This window comes from Stenella coeruleoalba, assembly GCF_951394435.1.
Source record: "Stenella coeruleoalba genome assembly, chromosome: 3".
NCBI classification, from domain to species: Eukaryota; Metazoa; Chordata; class Mammalia; order Artiodactyla; family Delphinidae; genus Stenella; species Stenella coeruleoalba.
In genome coordinates this window covers 20817290-20831230 of record NC_137148.1, presented here as the reverse complement: position 1 = coordinate 20831230, position 13941 = coordinate 20817290, and positions in this window count along the sequence as shown.

Genomic DNA, 13941 nt, shown 5'->3' with positions numbered 1-13941 from the left:
AAGAGCAAACAAAACCCAAGTTAGCAGAAGGAAAGAAATCATAAAGATCAGAGCAGAAATAACTGAAATAGAAACAAAGAAAACAATAGCAAAGATCAATAAAACTAAAACGTGGTTCTTTGAGAAGGTAAACAAAATTGATAAACCATTAGCCAGACTTATCAAGAAAAAGAGGGAGAGGACTCAAGTTAATACAATTAGAAATGAAAAAGGAGAAGTTACAACACACACTGCAGAAATACACAGTATCCTAAAAGACTACTACAAACAACTCTATGCCAATAAAATGGACAACCTGGAAGAAATGGACAAATTCTTAGAAAGGTATAACCTTCCAAGACTGAACCAGGAAGAAATAGAAAATATGAAGAGACCAATTACAAGTAATGAAATTGAAACTGTGATTTAAAATCTTCCAACAAACAAAAGTCCAGGACCAGATGGTTTCACAGGTGAATTCTATCAAACATTTAGAGAACAGCTAACACCCATCCTTCTCAAACTCTTCCAAAAAATTGTGGAGGAAGGACCACGCCCAAACTTATTCTATGAGGCTACCATCACCTGATACCAAAACCAGACAAAGATACTACAAAAAAAGAAAATTAAAGACCAATATCACTGATGAACATAGATGCAAAAATCCTCAACAAAATACTAGCAAACAGAATCCAACAACACATTAAAAGGGTCATACACCATGATCAAGTGGGAGTTTCCCCAGGATGCAAGGATTCTTCAATATATGCAAATCAATCAATGTGATACACCATATTAACGAATTGAAGAATAAAAACCAAATGATCATCTCAATAGATGCAGAAAAAGCTTTTGACAAAATTCAACACCCATTTATGATAAAAACTCTCCAGAAAGTGAGCATAGAGGGAACCTACCTGAACATAATAATGGCCATATATGGCAAACACACAGCAAACATCATTCTCAATGGTGAAAAACTGAAAGCATTTCCTCTAAGATCAGGAATAAGACAAGGATGTCAACTCTCACCGCTATTATTCAACATAGTTTTGGAGGTCCTAGCCTCAGCAATCAGAGAAGAAAAAGAAATAAAAGGAATACAAATTGGAAAAAAAGAAGTAAAACTGTCACTATTTGCCAATGACAAGATCCTATGCATAGAGAATCCTGAAGATGCCACCAGAAAACTACTAGAGCTAATCAATGAATCTGGTAAAATTGCAGGATACAAAATTAACGCACAGAAATCTCTTGCATTCCTATATACTAATGATGAAAAATCTGAAAGAGAAATTAAGGAAACACTCTTATTTACCACTGCAACAAAAAGAAAAAAATACCTAGGAATAAACCTACCTAAGGAGACAAAAGACTTGTATGCAGAAAACTATAAGACACTGATGAAAGAAATTAAAGATGATACCAACAGATGGAGACATATACCATGTTCTTGGATTGGAAGAATCATTATTGTGAAAATGACTATACTACCCAAAGCAATCTACAGATTCAATGCAATCCCTGTCAAATTACCACTGGCATTTTTTTACAGAACTAGAACAAAAAATCTTAAAATTTGTATGGAGACACAAAAGACCCCGGCTAGCCAAAGCAGTCTTGAGGGAAAAAAACGGAGCTGGAGGAATCAGACTCCCTGACTTCAGACTATGCTACAAAGCTGCAGTATTCAAGACAATATGGTACTGGCACAGAAACAGAAACATAGATCAATGGAACAAGATAGAAAGCCCAGAGGTAAACCCACGCACCTGTGGTCAACTAATCTTTGACAAAGGAGGCAAGGATATACAATGGAGAAAAGCCAGCCTCTTCAATAAGTGGTGCTGGGAAAACTGGACAGCTACATGTAAAAGAATGAAATTAGAACACTCCTTAACACCATACACAAGAATAAACTCAAAATGGATTAGAGACCTAAATGTAAGACCGGACACTATAAAACTCTTAGAGGAAAACATAGGAAGAACACACTTTGACATAAATCACAGCAAGATCTTTTTTGATCCACCTCCTAGAGTAATGGAAATAAAAACAAAAATAAACAAATGGGACCTAATGAAACTTCAAAGCTTTTGCACAGCAAAGGAAACCATAAACAAGACGAAAAGAAAACCCTTGGAATGGGAGAAAATATTTGCTAACGAATCAACAAAGGATTAATCTCCAAAATATATAAACAGCTCATGCAGCTCGATATTAAAAAAAACAAACAACCCAATCCAGAAATGGACAGAAGAACTAGATAGACATTTCTCCAAAGAAGATATACTGATGGCCAAGAAACACATGAAAAGCTGCTCATCATCACTAATTATTAGAGAAATGCAAATCAAAACTTCAATGAGGTATCACCTCACACCAGTTAGAATGGGCTTCATCAGAAAATCTACAAACAACAAATGCTGGAGAGGGTGTGGAGAAAAGGGAACCCTCTTGCACTGTTTGTGGGAATGTAAACTGATACAGCCACTCTGGAGAACAGTATGGAGGTTCCCTAAAAAACTAAAAATAGAATTATCATATGATCCAGCAATGCCACTTCTGGGCATATACCCAGAGAAAACCACAATTCAAAAAGACACATGCACCCAAATATTCATTGAAGCACTATTTACAATAGCCATGTCATGGAAGCAACCTAAATGCCCATTGACAGATAAATGGATAAAGAAGATGTGGTACATATATACAATGGAATATTACTCAGCCATAAAAAGGAATGAAACTGGGTCATTTGTTGAGACGTAGATGGATCTAGAGACTGTCATACAGAGTGAAGTAAGTCAGAAAGAGAAAAATAAATATTGTATATTAACACACATATGTGGAACCTAGAAAAATGGTATAGATGAACCGGTTTGCAGGGCAGAAATTGAGACACAGATGTAGAGAACAAATGTATGGGCACCAAGGGGGTAAAGCCACAGGGGGGTCGGGGTGGTGGTGTGATGAATTGGGCGAATGGGACAACATGTATACACTGATGTGTATAAAATTGATGACTAATAAGAACGTGCTGTATAAAAAAAAAATTGTGATCAAATGTATTCTATTGGAAAGAAGCAAAAATAGACCATATTGGGTTTCCCTGGTGGCGCAGTGGTTGGGAGTCCGCTTGCCGATGCATGGGACACGGGTTTGTGCCCCGGTCTGGGAGGATCCCGCATGCCGCGGAGCAGCTGGGCCCGTGAGCCATGGACGCTGGGCCTGTGCGTTCGGAGCCTGTGCCCCACAACGGGAGAGGCCGCAGCAGTGAGAGGCCCGCATACCGCAAAAAAAAAAAAAAAAAAAAAAAAGACCATATTTACTGTCTAAATTATATAATAATTTAATGATATTTAGCATCTATTGCAGATGTAAAAAAAAAAGAAAAGAAACATAGAATCTGGTTTCACCACCCTATACTTTATACTACTTATAATTTCCCAAATCTTTCAGTATTCTCTGTGATTTTTTTATGCACATCTGAAATCATAAAACTGGTATAATGAATTTATACACTGTAATTTTAAGGGAATGTTCTGTGTGCTTGAAACCTTTAAAAAGTGATTGCTTTAAATGCAAGTTTATGTTGCTACTGAAAGATGGTCTATAAATTAAAGCTATTATAATTAAGATTAAGTTCTTATATTCATATTTTCATATATCAGTGTGAATAATAGTACTTAACATTTTGACATCTGATTTTATTATCCTCTTGTTCAATATGTAATGATTTCAATGTATTTGAAGGCAATTTTATTATTTTTGAAGAGCAATTTTTTCACTTGAAAATGGAAGTGAAGTGAAAAATATGATCCAAAGTGAAGAAATTTGCTTAACATTTTGTGATTAAAGCAAGCATTTATTCCTTTATAGTATATGTTCTTAAAATTTTGTCATAAAAATCATTTAAAACCTAAATATAAGGAAAACCCAGTGATTAATACCTTTTATTGTATTTAAACTTGTATTTTAAAAATCTTTCTGAAAAAGAATGAGGAGCAGGAAAATAGAGCAAAATTGAATAACTGGATATGCAGCATATAAATGTAACTGGAGTAGGAAAAAACAGTTGTCAATTTTGTCTCTGAAAAAGATTTGGGTTTCAGCCCCCTCTTCCTACCCCCACTATCAGCATGGCTTACTTGGCCATGGATGACCACAATCTTAGCTAAGCCTTTCGACATTCTAATTTGGGGCATACGTTGCATAAGAGGTATGATGCCCTCTCTATATCACCACACGTATACTTGCCAATATAATCATTGCTGAAGTTATTTATGGAGGTTCCCGAAAGAGTCAGACTTCTAGGAGAATTGAGTTAAAGCTATTAGTGTAGTGGTTCTCAACATTCACTGTGCCTCTAAATTACAGGGCAGTGTTTTTAAAATAACAATGTTTGGGGTCCACTTGTACAGATTCAGTTTTATGTGGTCCAAGATAGGACCTGAGCATTAGAATTTTTTTTTTTTTAAAGAGGCCTCCAGATAATGCTTAAATTGACAGGCTTGACCAACAGTGATCTAGGAAAAGCAACAATCTTTCATTAAAGGCCTTCAGAGAAAGATGAAGATCAATGTTTTTTAGAGCATCTTATAGAAATTTGGTTTCAACAGTAGGACTTGGAACATTATATTAGGTAGAAGATCAGGAAAGGAAGAAGCAAGTAAACCCTACACCAATTCAATCAAAGCAGCTATATTTAATTGTGTGCTTTTTTCTTCCTTGAAAATAATTCTACTATTAAATATATTTTTAAAACACTAACTTAATTCTACCCCAAGAGAGTCCCAGAGATGTGAAATATCTTGCCAAGATCACACAGATAATTTAAAGTACTCAGAACAGGTTCTGCTGGGAGTTAGTCATGCAGTTATTTTTTTATACTTTTATTTTTTCCTCTCAAGTAAGTTAATTATAATGATGTTGACTGTTGCTGATTTTTAAAAACTAAGTTTTAATAAAATCAGAAATAAATATTTGAGGAACAGTTGTTTTAAGATTCTCTAAAAACCAAAGAACAGGTATCTCTTGCTTTTCGAAAATTCTCTTTATACCACGTCACTTTTATGAAAGACTTAAATTACTACCTGTTTTTACTAACCAAAAGAAATCTGAAGAGGATTTTTGATTTTATGAAAAAAGAAGAAAAAGTGTTCAATGTTTGTTTTTCAGTGGGCCTCTGTAATAGAGGCAGTGTGCACCCTGGGGAGAATGGCATCGCAAAGCTCCTTCCCCAGGAGCTACACTTAGCATCTCAGCATCAAGCCACCATAGCTTTGAACTCTGTCTGTGATCATGTGTGCTTTATCTCAATTTATTTTGTATATCCATTAATAAGATGTGTCCTAACGTAACTGCTTCTTCACTGTAGCCCATTTTGGCTAAAGAAAGATTTCATAGGACTGCTCTACTTTCAGACAATGGGGGGAACCTGGTATTTGAAAAATGCACCTTGCAAGTCAAATGTTATTAATTAAATATAAACTCCGCCTAGTGTCAACATGCTGAAACTGCTGTCATATGATACATTGATTTTACAAAGACTGATATCACATGCAGTTATCTTTAACATTTTTTAGTTAGACCTTGTCAAAGATATAGATGAAATCACAAAAGTTAGATGCTTTATTTCTCCAATCACATAGGTATGCAGAGCTAGAGCCACACACAGATATGTAAAAACTATATTTATACTTGCTAATGGAAAAACAGTATGGTCCATATTATTAATCTCAGAACCTCCATGAATCATCAACCCACAAAATAATTTACTGTAACATAGGCACTAAGTTTATCTGTAGGTAGCCTGTTCAAAATATTGAGTTATTGGGAAAGAGAGATTCATCCAACTTTTCACTATATAATGCACTGAATTTTTAAACTTAGTATTCTCAGGGCCATACTCCATATGTTGATTTTTAAATACAAAAATAATAATTATTCAAATATGATTAGTGACTCTGTATGAGTCATTTAAATTTATGTATTAAAAGTAATATATTTGAGATATCATTGTAAAAAAGCAATAAGCATATGTAAACACAAAGTGTTACATATATGTGGGTGGTATAGATTGAGAAAATCACGACCTGAAACCTTTCTCCTGTAGTGAGTTATTTGAGGCTTGGTAGCCATGAGAGATAAAACACTGCTGCATTTGAAGACTGGAAACTTTCCACCTATGCAAAGCTTGAATTTGAAATAGAGGAAAGAATTCTAGTTAATAATACAGATTTTGCAGCCAGATATCTAGATGTACATCCTGGATCAGCAACTTCCTCATTAAGCTACTTAAATACTCTGTCTTATTTCATAGTCTTTAATTATGTTTTAATCTTTAAATCAAGCACAATAATATCTAACTAAGAGACTGGGGAGGATTAAATGACTTACTATGTATAAAGGGATGCAAAACAGTGTCGGGAAAATAGCAGTTTTTTGATATTTTATTAATTTAGTTTTTATTGAAGTAAAACACATGAAAAGTATAAAAGACATTAGGTGTAGAATTCAGTAAATAGTAAAAGTATTAATATTTAACCATGACCGAGGTCAAGAAATAGATCAATGCCAACAACACTGAAGACTCGCTTTTCTCCCTCCCATTATCTACCTTGTCCTCCCATCCCCAAGGAAACTGTCATCTGACTTCTAATACTGTAGATGTTTTGCCTGTTCTTTTTTAATATATATATATGAAAATATTCAGTATGCATCCCATAGTATCTGATTTCTTTGCCTTAATGTATTTTTGAGAACCATCTGATTGTATGCAACTTACTTTCCCATTTTTACTTTTGTATGGTATTTCTTTATATGAATATAACACATTAACTGTGTAAAACTACAGGTGAGATATACTGTTTTACTCTCTTAATGATGTTTGTTCATGAGCAGAATAAATTAATTTTATGTAATATTATTTACCATCATTTTCTTTATAGTTTCTGCCTTTTTGTCTCACTTAAGTCATATTTCCCTAAGTCAGGATTATGAAATTATTTCCCTGAATTATTTTCTTGAAGCTTTTTGTTTACTTTCACATTCAGATCTACAATTCACTTAAAAATAATTTTATTTGTTAAGAAGGAGATAAGTTTTCTGTATTTCTTTATAGATATATAAATATCCAGTTGATAGAACATCATTCTTTGAAAAGATTGTCTTTTCCATACTGTTCTACAATGCCACGTGTGGTATAAACAAAATGTTCATACGTGCATCAATCTATTTCTGGACTTTTATCTCTGTTGCATAGGTGGGTCTACTTGTCTCTTCTTGCACCAATACCTCATAATCTTATTTGCTGTAATTTTATAGGATATCTTGCAATTTTGTAAAGGAAGTCCTCTGACTTTGTTGGACTTCTATATTGTCTTGGATGATCATATTCTTTTACATTGCCATGCATATTGTGAAATCACCAAGTCCATTTCTGGAAAAAAAAAAAGCTTCTGGGATTTATTTGGGATTTTTTAAATTTCTAGCCTAATCTGGGTAACATTCTTATCATTATAATACTGAGTTCTGATTCATATACTTTGTAAACCCTTTAACATTTTATTTCTTTTTAATGTCTCATAACATTTCAAAATGTTCTTTGTAAAGATCCTGCACATCTTCTGTTAGATTGTTTCCATGTCTTTCTTCAAGTTTTATAGAGAAATAATTGATATACTTCACTGTGTAAGTTTAAGGTATACAGCAAAATGGTTTGATTTGCATATATTGTGAATTGATTACCACATTAGGTTCAGCTAACATCCATCTTCTCATACAAATACAATAAAAAAAAGAAGAAAAGGAAAAAAAATTTCTTCTTGTGATAGAATGCTTAGGATTTACTCTCTTAATTTTCCTACATATCTTATAGCAGTATTAGCTATAGTCACCAAGCTGTATATTACATTCCTAGTACTTACTTATAAGTGGAGACTGTACCTTTTGACTATCTTTCTCCAATTCCCCCTCCCTTCACCTTCTGCCTCTGGTAACCACAAGTCTGACCTCTTTTTCTATGAGTTTTTATTTTATTTTTTTAAATTCTACATATAAGTGAGCTCATACTGTATTTGCCTTTCTCCATCTAACATATTTAACTTAACATGATGCCTTCAAGATGTCCCCCACTTTTATGGCTGAATCATATTCCAGTGTGTGTGTGTGTGTGTGTGTGTGTGTGTGTGTGTGTATACAACTTCTTTATCCATTCATCTATTGATGGACACTCAGACTCAGGTTGTTTTCAAATCTTGGACATTGTAAGTATTGCTGATATGAACATGGGGTTACAGATATCTTTTCAAATCAGTGTTTGCTTCTTTTGGATATATTCCCAGAAGTGGAATTGTTGGGTCATACTGTAGTTCTATTTTTAATTTTTTGAGGATACTCCATATGTTTTACATAGTGGCTGTACAAATTCACAATCCCTCAAACAGTCCACAAGGTTTCCCTTTTCTCCTCATCCATGCCAGCATTTATTTCTTTGATGATGGTCATTCTAATGCGTTTGAGGTAGCATCTCACTGTGGGTTTAATTTGCATTTCCCTAATGACTAGTGATTTTGAGCATCTTTTCATTAACCTATTGACCTTTTATATGTCTTCTTTAGAGAAATGTCTATTCAGATTCTTAGGTCATTTTTTAATTGAGTTATTTGGAGTTTGGAGGTGGGGGTTGTTTGTATGTTTATTATTGAATTACATGAGTTCTTTATATACTTTGGATATTAACCCCTTATCAGATATATGGTTTGCAAATACTTTCCCCATTTCATAGGGTGTCTCTTCCCTTTGTTGATGGTTTCTTTTGCTGTACAATAGCTTTTTAGTTTGATGTAGTCCTGCTTGTTTACTTTTTATTTTGTTGCTTGTGCTTTAGATGTAATATCCAAAAAATAATTATGAAGACCCATGGCAAGGAGTCTATTCCTATGTTTTCTTCTAGGAGTTTCAAGTCTTACACTTAAGTCTTTGATCTATTTTGAGTTAATTTTTGTGAGTGGTGTAAGAAACGGGTCCAGTTTCTTTATATTACATGTGAATATCTAATTATCACAGCACTATTTATCAAACAGACCGTCTTTTCTCTACTGAGTATTCTTGGCTCCCTTGACAAATATTAGTTGACTCTTTATGCTTGTTTACTTCCGGGCTCTCAGTTCTGTTCCACTGGTGTATTTGTCTGTTTTTATGCCAGTGCCATACTCTTTTGATTATTGTAGCTTTATAATATAGCTTGAAATCAGGAATTGTGATGCCCCGTACTTTGTCCTTCTTTCTCAGGATTTCTTTGGCTATTCGGTGGTCTTTGGTAGTTCCATGTAAACTTTAGAAGTGTTTTTTCTATTTCTGTAAAAAAAAAAATGCCATTGGAATCTTGATAGGGACTGCATTAAATCTATAGATGGCTTTTGACAGTATTGACATTTTAACAATATTAATTCTTCCTATCCATGAATACAACATAACTTATCTTTATTTGTATCTTCTTTGATTTCTTTTTTCAATGTTTTGTAGTTTTTAAAGTGATCTTTCACCTCCTTAGTCAAATTTATTCCTAAGTATTTTTCACACTACTGTAAATGGGATCAATTTCTTTATTTCTTTTTCAGGAAATCCATTGTTAGTGTATGGAAAGACTGATTTTTATATGTTAGTGTTGAATCCTGGATCTTTACTAAATTCGTTTATTAGATCTAACAGTTCTTTGGTTGAATATTTAGGATTTTCTATATATAAAATCATGTCATCTGCAAATAGAGAAAATTTTACTTCTCCCTTTCCAATTCTGATAGTTTTAATTTCTTTTTCTTGCCTGGTAGCTCTAGCTAGGACTTCCAGTGCTATGTTGAATAAGAGTAGTGAGAGTGGGCATTCTTGTCTTATTCCTGATCTTAGAGTAAAAGCTTGCAATTTTTCACCATTTAGTGTGATGTTAGCTGTGAACTTGCCATATGTAGCCTATTACATTAAGATATACTTCTTCAATGGCTAATTTGTTAAGAGTTTTTAAAATCTATGAATGTTGAATTTTGTCAAATGATTTTTCTGCATCTGTTGAGATGATCATGTGATTATTTTTTTCATTTTAGTAATGGGATGTACCAATTTATCGATTTGTGTATTTTAAACCATCTTTGCATCCCAGGAATAAACCTCACTTGATTGTGGTGAATGAGCCTTTCAATGTTCTGCTGAATTTTGTTTGCTAGTATTTTATTGAGAATCTTTGCATCTATATTCATCTGGGATATTGGCCTATAGTTTTTTTTTCTAGTAGTGTCCTTTTTTGGTTTTGGTGTCAGGATGATGCTGGACTCATAAAATGAATTTGGAATTGTTCTTTCCTATTCAATTTTTTGGAAGAGTTTGAAAAGGATTGGTGTTAATTTTTGAAATGTTTTGTAGAATTCAGCAGTGAAGTCATCTAGTCTTGAACTTTTCTTTGTTGGGAGATTTTTGGTTACTGATTCAATCTCCTTAGTAGATATTAGTCTATTTAGATTTTTTATTTCTTCTGGATTCAGTCATGGTATGTTGAATGTTTCTGGGAATTTTTTTCATTTCTTTTAGGATGCTCACTTTGTTGACATACAGTTGTACATAGTAGCCTCTTAATATTCCTTGAATTTCTGTGGTATCCATTATAATGTTTCCTTTTTTATTTATAATTTTGTTGGTTTGGGTTCTTTCTCTTTTTTACTTGGTTGATATAAATAGGGTTTGTCAATTTTGTTTATCTTTTCAAAGAACCAATTCTTAGTTTGGCTAGTGTTTTCTATTATTTTTATGTTCTCTATTTTATTTATTTCTGCTCTGATTTTTTTTTTTCCTTCTACTAACTTTGGGCTTAGTTTGTTTATCTGGGATCTTTCTTGCTTCTTAATGTGGATGTTTATTGCTATGAACTTCCCTTTTAGAACTGCTTTTGCTATATTCTGTAAGTTCTGGTATGTTTTATTTCCATTTTCATTTGTCTCAAGAAACTTTTTAATTTACCCTTTAGTATCTTCTTTGATCCATTTCTGTTCACTAGAATGTTGTTTAATTTCTATGTGTTCATGAATTTTTCAGTTTTCCTCTTGTTGATTTCTAGTTTCATGTCATTGTCGGCAGAGAAGATAGTTGGGATGATTTCAATCTTCTTGAGTTGGCTAAGTTTGTGGTCTAACTATGGTCTATACTAGAATATGCTCTATGCGTGTTCTGCTGTTATTGGATTCTGTATATGTCTGTTAGACTACTGTACATAGGGCTATTGAATGGCCTACGCAGTTTCCTGAGTTCTCTAGCTAGGTCTCCTGTTCAGACAGGCTTAAGGCTACCCAGAAATGAGTGGGGCTACAAATGAGTGCAGCAGAAGCAGCTCCAAAGCCATTAAAGCTCTTTGTCGTCTTAACTCAAGATGACCCACTCCCCAAGTTCTCTGGCTGAATAAGCCACTGGCTTTGCTTTGCAAACTATCAGCTCTGCCTGCCTTTCCACTTGAGTGCCACTGGGCCACACATGTACCAGGAGTTGTCACCAGTTCTTCTGGTCCGATAGGGCCAGAAGACACTTTTCACAGTGAGTGGAGCTGTGTCTCAGCTCCCTTGCCTAGGCAGGAGGGTGAAGATCCACTCCATGTTACTATCAATTTCCCAAAAAATTCTTTCTAGTTGGGAGAGGCCCAGAGCTATCCTTAGCCTTGACTATGAATTAACTCCCTTGCCTAGGCATAGCACAGGAATACTCCAGTCCTGATACTGAATTTGCTCTGGGGATGATCAACTCTGCCTGCCCTTCTCATGGCTTGAGCACCATTGGGCTGCACAGCTTCCAGGAGTAGTCACCAGCCCCCCTAGTTAGATGGGGTGGGAAGACACTCCCTAAAGTGGGTGTGGCTGTGACTCAGCTTCTTGCCTGGGTATAGACATCCCAGGCTCTAGGGCCAGCAAAGCTCCTTGTTTGAAGATGTGAGCAGGCAGATCTGCATCCTGTCAAGTTTCCTGGTCAAAATGTACCCCTGACTTGGTTCTGCAGATGAGCAAACCCACTGGTTGGGATTACTTACTACTTGGGCACTGCAGGTATGAACTTTGTCAACCAAGATCTGTGTGCTGGTTGTTGCAAGCCCCTCCCCCCTTTCTCCATCACAGTCAGATTCCCAGTAATTGCAACCCACAGGTTCCCCTGCCATCCTTGTGGTATGAGACCAGAGCAGGGGCTCCCACAAAGCAACCCCAAAGCTAGGAAGTGTTGGTTGTTCCTCCTGGGTTCTCTTTTCCCACTGGAGGTACTGGAGGCTCAGGGGATGTCAGGCCATGTGATGCTGCTGCACTGGCTTCAGGGAGGGATAGTGTGGTCAGTGTGTAGTCACTTCACTTATCCTTCCACTGCAATCTGTCTTGATCTCTGTAAGGAAGGGGTGGTGCTCCATCCTCACCCCTGTGTTCTAGGGTTCTCTCAGTGGTGTCTTGTTTCTTTAACAGTTGTTAGTTGTTCTTCTGAGGGAGAATGAAGTCAAACACAACCCATTTCATCATTTTGGTGATGTCACTCCCCCCAATATTATTGACGATAAATAGTGTTATTTTTGACAGTTTTATTTTCTAATATTTTGTTTCCACTATATGGAAAAACAATGCTGATTTTTGTATATTGACTTGGAATTCAGTGACTTTATTGAAATCATGTATTTACTGTTGATTTTTATAATTTAATTGTAGATTATTTTGATTCTATGGTCACAATTTTTGAAAATAATGATACTTCTATGTAGTTATATGTCTTTGTCAATCCTTTGATTTCTTTTTTTTCCTTATTGCAAAGACTAAGACTGTGTGTACAGTGTTTAATGCTGATAAAATTTGTAGATTGTTGAACCCTTATTTGTGCCTGATCTTAAAGGAAAATTTTCAAACTGCTGATAAAATTATGTAATATAGGTCAGTAACTGATACCTTATTACCAGATTAAAAAATATTTCTTTGGGTCTGAATATCCTAAGATTTTTTTTGAAACACAAATAGATGTTAAAAATTATCAATTTTGTCTGCATATATTGATATAATAACATTTATTTTTAATAATATTAATAGGGTGAATACATTGTTTCTTTGTGGTAAGTGCAACTTGTATTTTGAAATTAAAGTAAAATTGGCCATGACTTAGTCACCATTCTGTGTATCATCTGATTAGGTTTGATAATATTTTCTCAGGGATATTTCATCTATTTATCTTTAAGAATTAAAATGCCCTTCACAGGTTGTTGAATCAAGTTTACATTGGCCTTATAAAATGAGATTAATAATATGATTCAGCTAAAAATATTTTCTATTTATATTTGAGTACTTTCATCTATGGTTTATCTGGTAGTGCTTTGTTTAATTTCAAACATTTGTAGATTTATTCTTAGTTAACTTTTTGCTATTTATTTCTAGCTTAGTTCCACTATGTATAGAGATCACAACTGTATGTTTTAAAACATTTATAATTAGATAATATCTACTATATGGCTGAAGAAAAGTCAGTTAGAGTAACTATTCTGAGTACATTTGTGTACTTTTTAGTTGTGGAGTGCGTTATTCAATATATGTCAATCTAGGTTGTTTGAGTCATCCATCTTTTTATAATTTGTTAACATACTTGCTTTGTGAGTTTTTAAGAGAGGCATGGTAAAAAATCTAACTTTTTTATATGCTTAAATATTTATCTTTTAGTTATTTCAAACATATATATAAATATTTACTATATATATATTAGGACCATGAGCATGCAAAGCTGTTGTATTTCCTAGTGGAATAAACTTTTTTTTTTTTTGGAACAAACTTTTAATCATTAAGACACAACCCATTTTTCCCTCTAGTTGAATTTCTCCTTAACATCTTCTTGATCAGGTATTTCAAGAGTTAAACCATCTTTGATTAATGTCCATGAGCTATATTTCTCCATTTTATTAATTTCTCA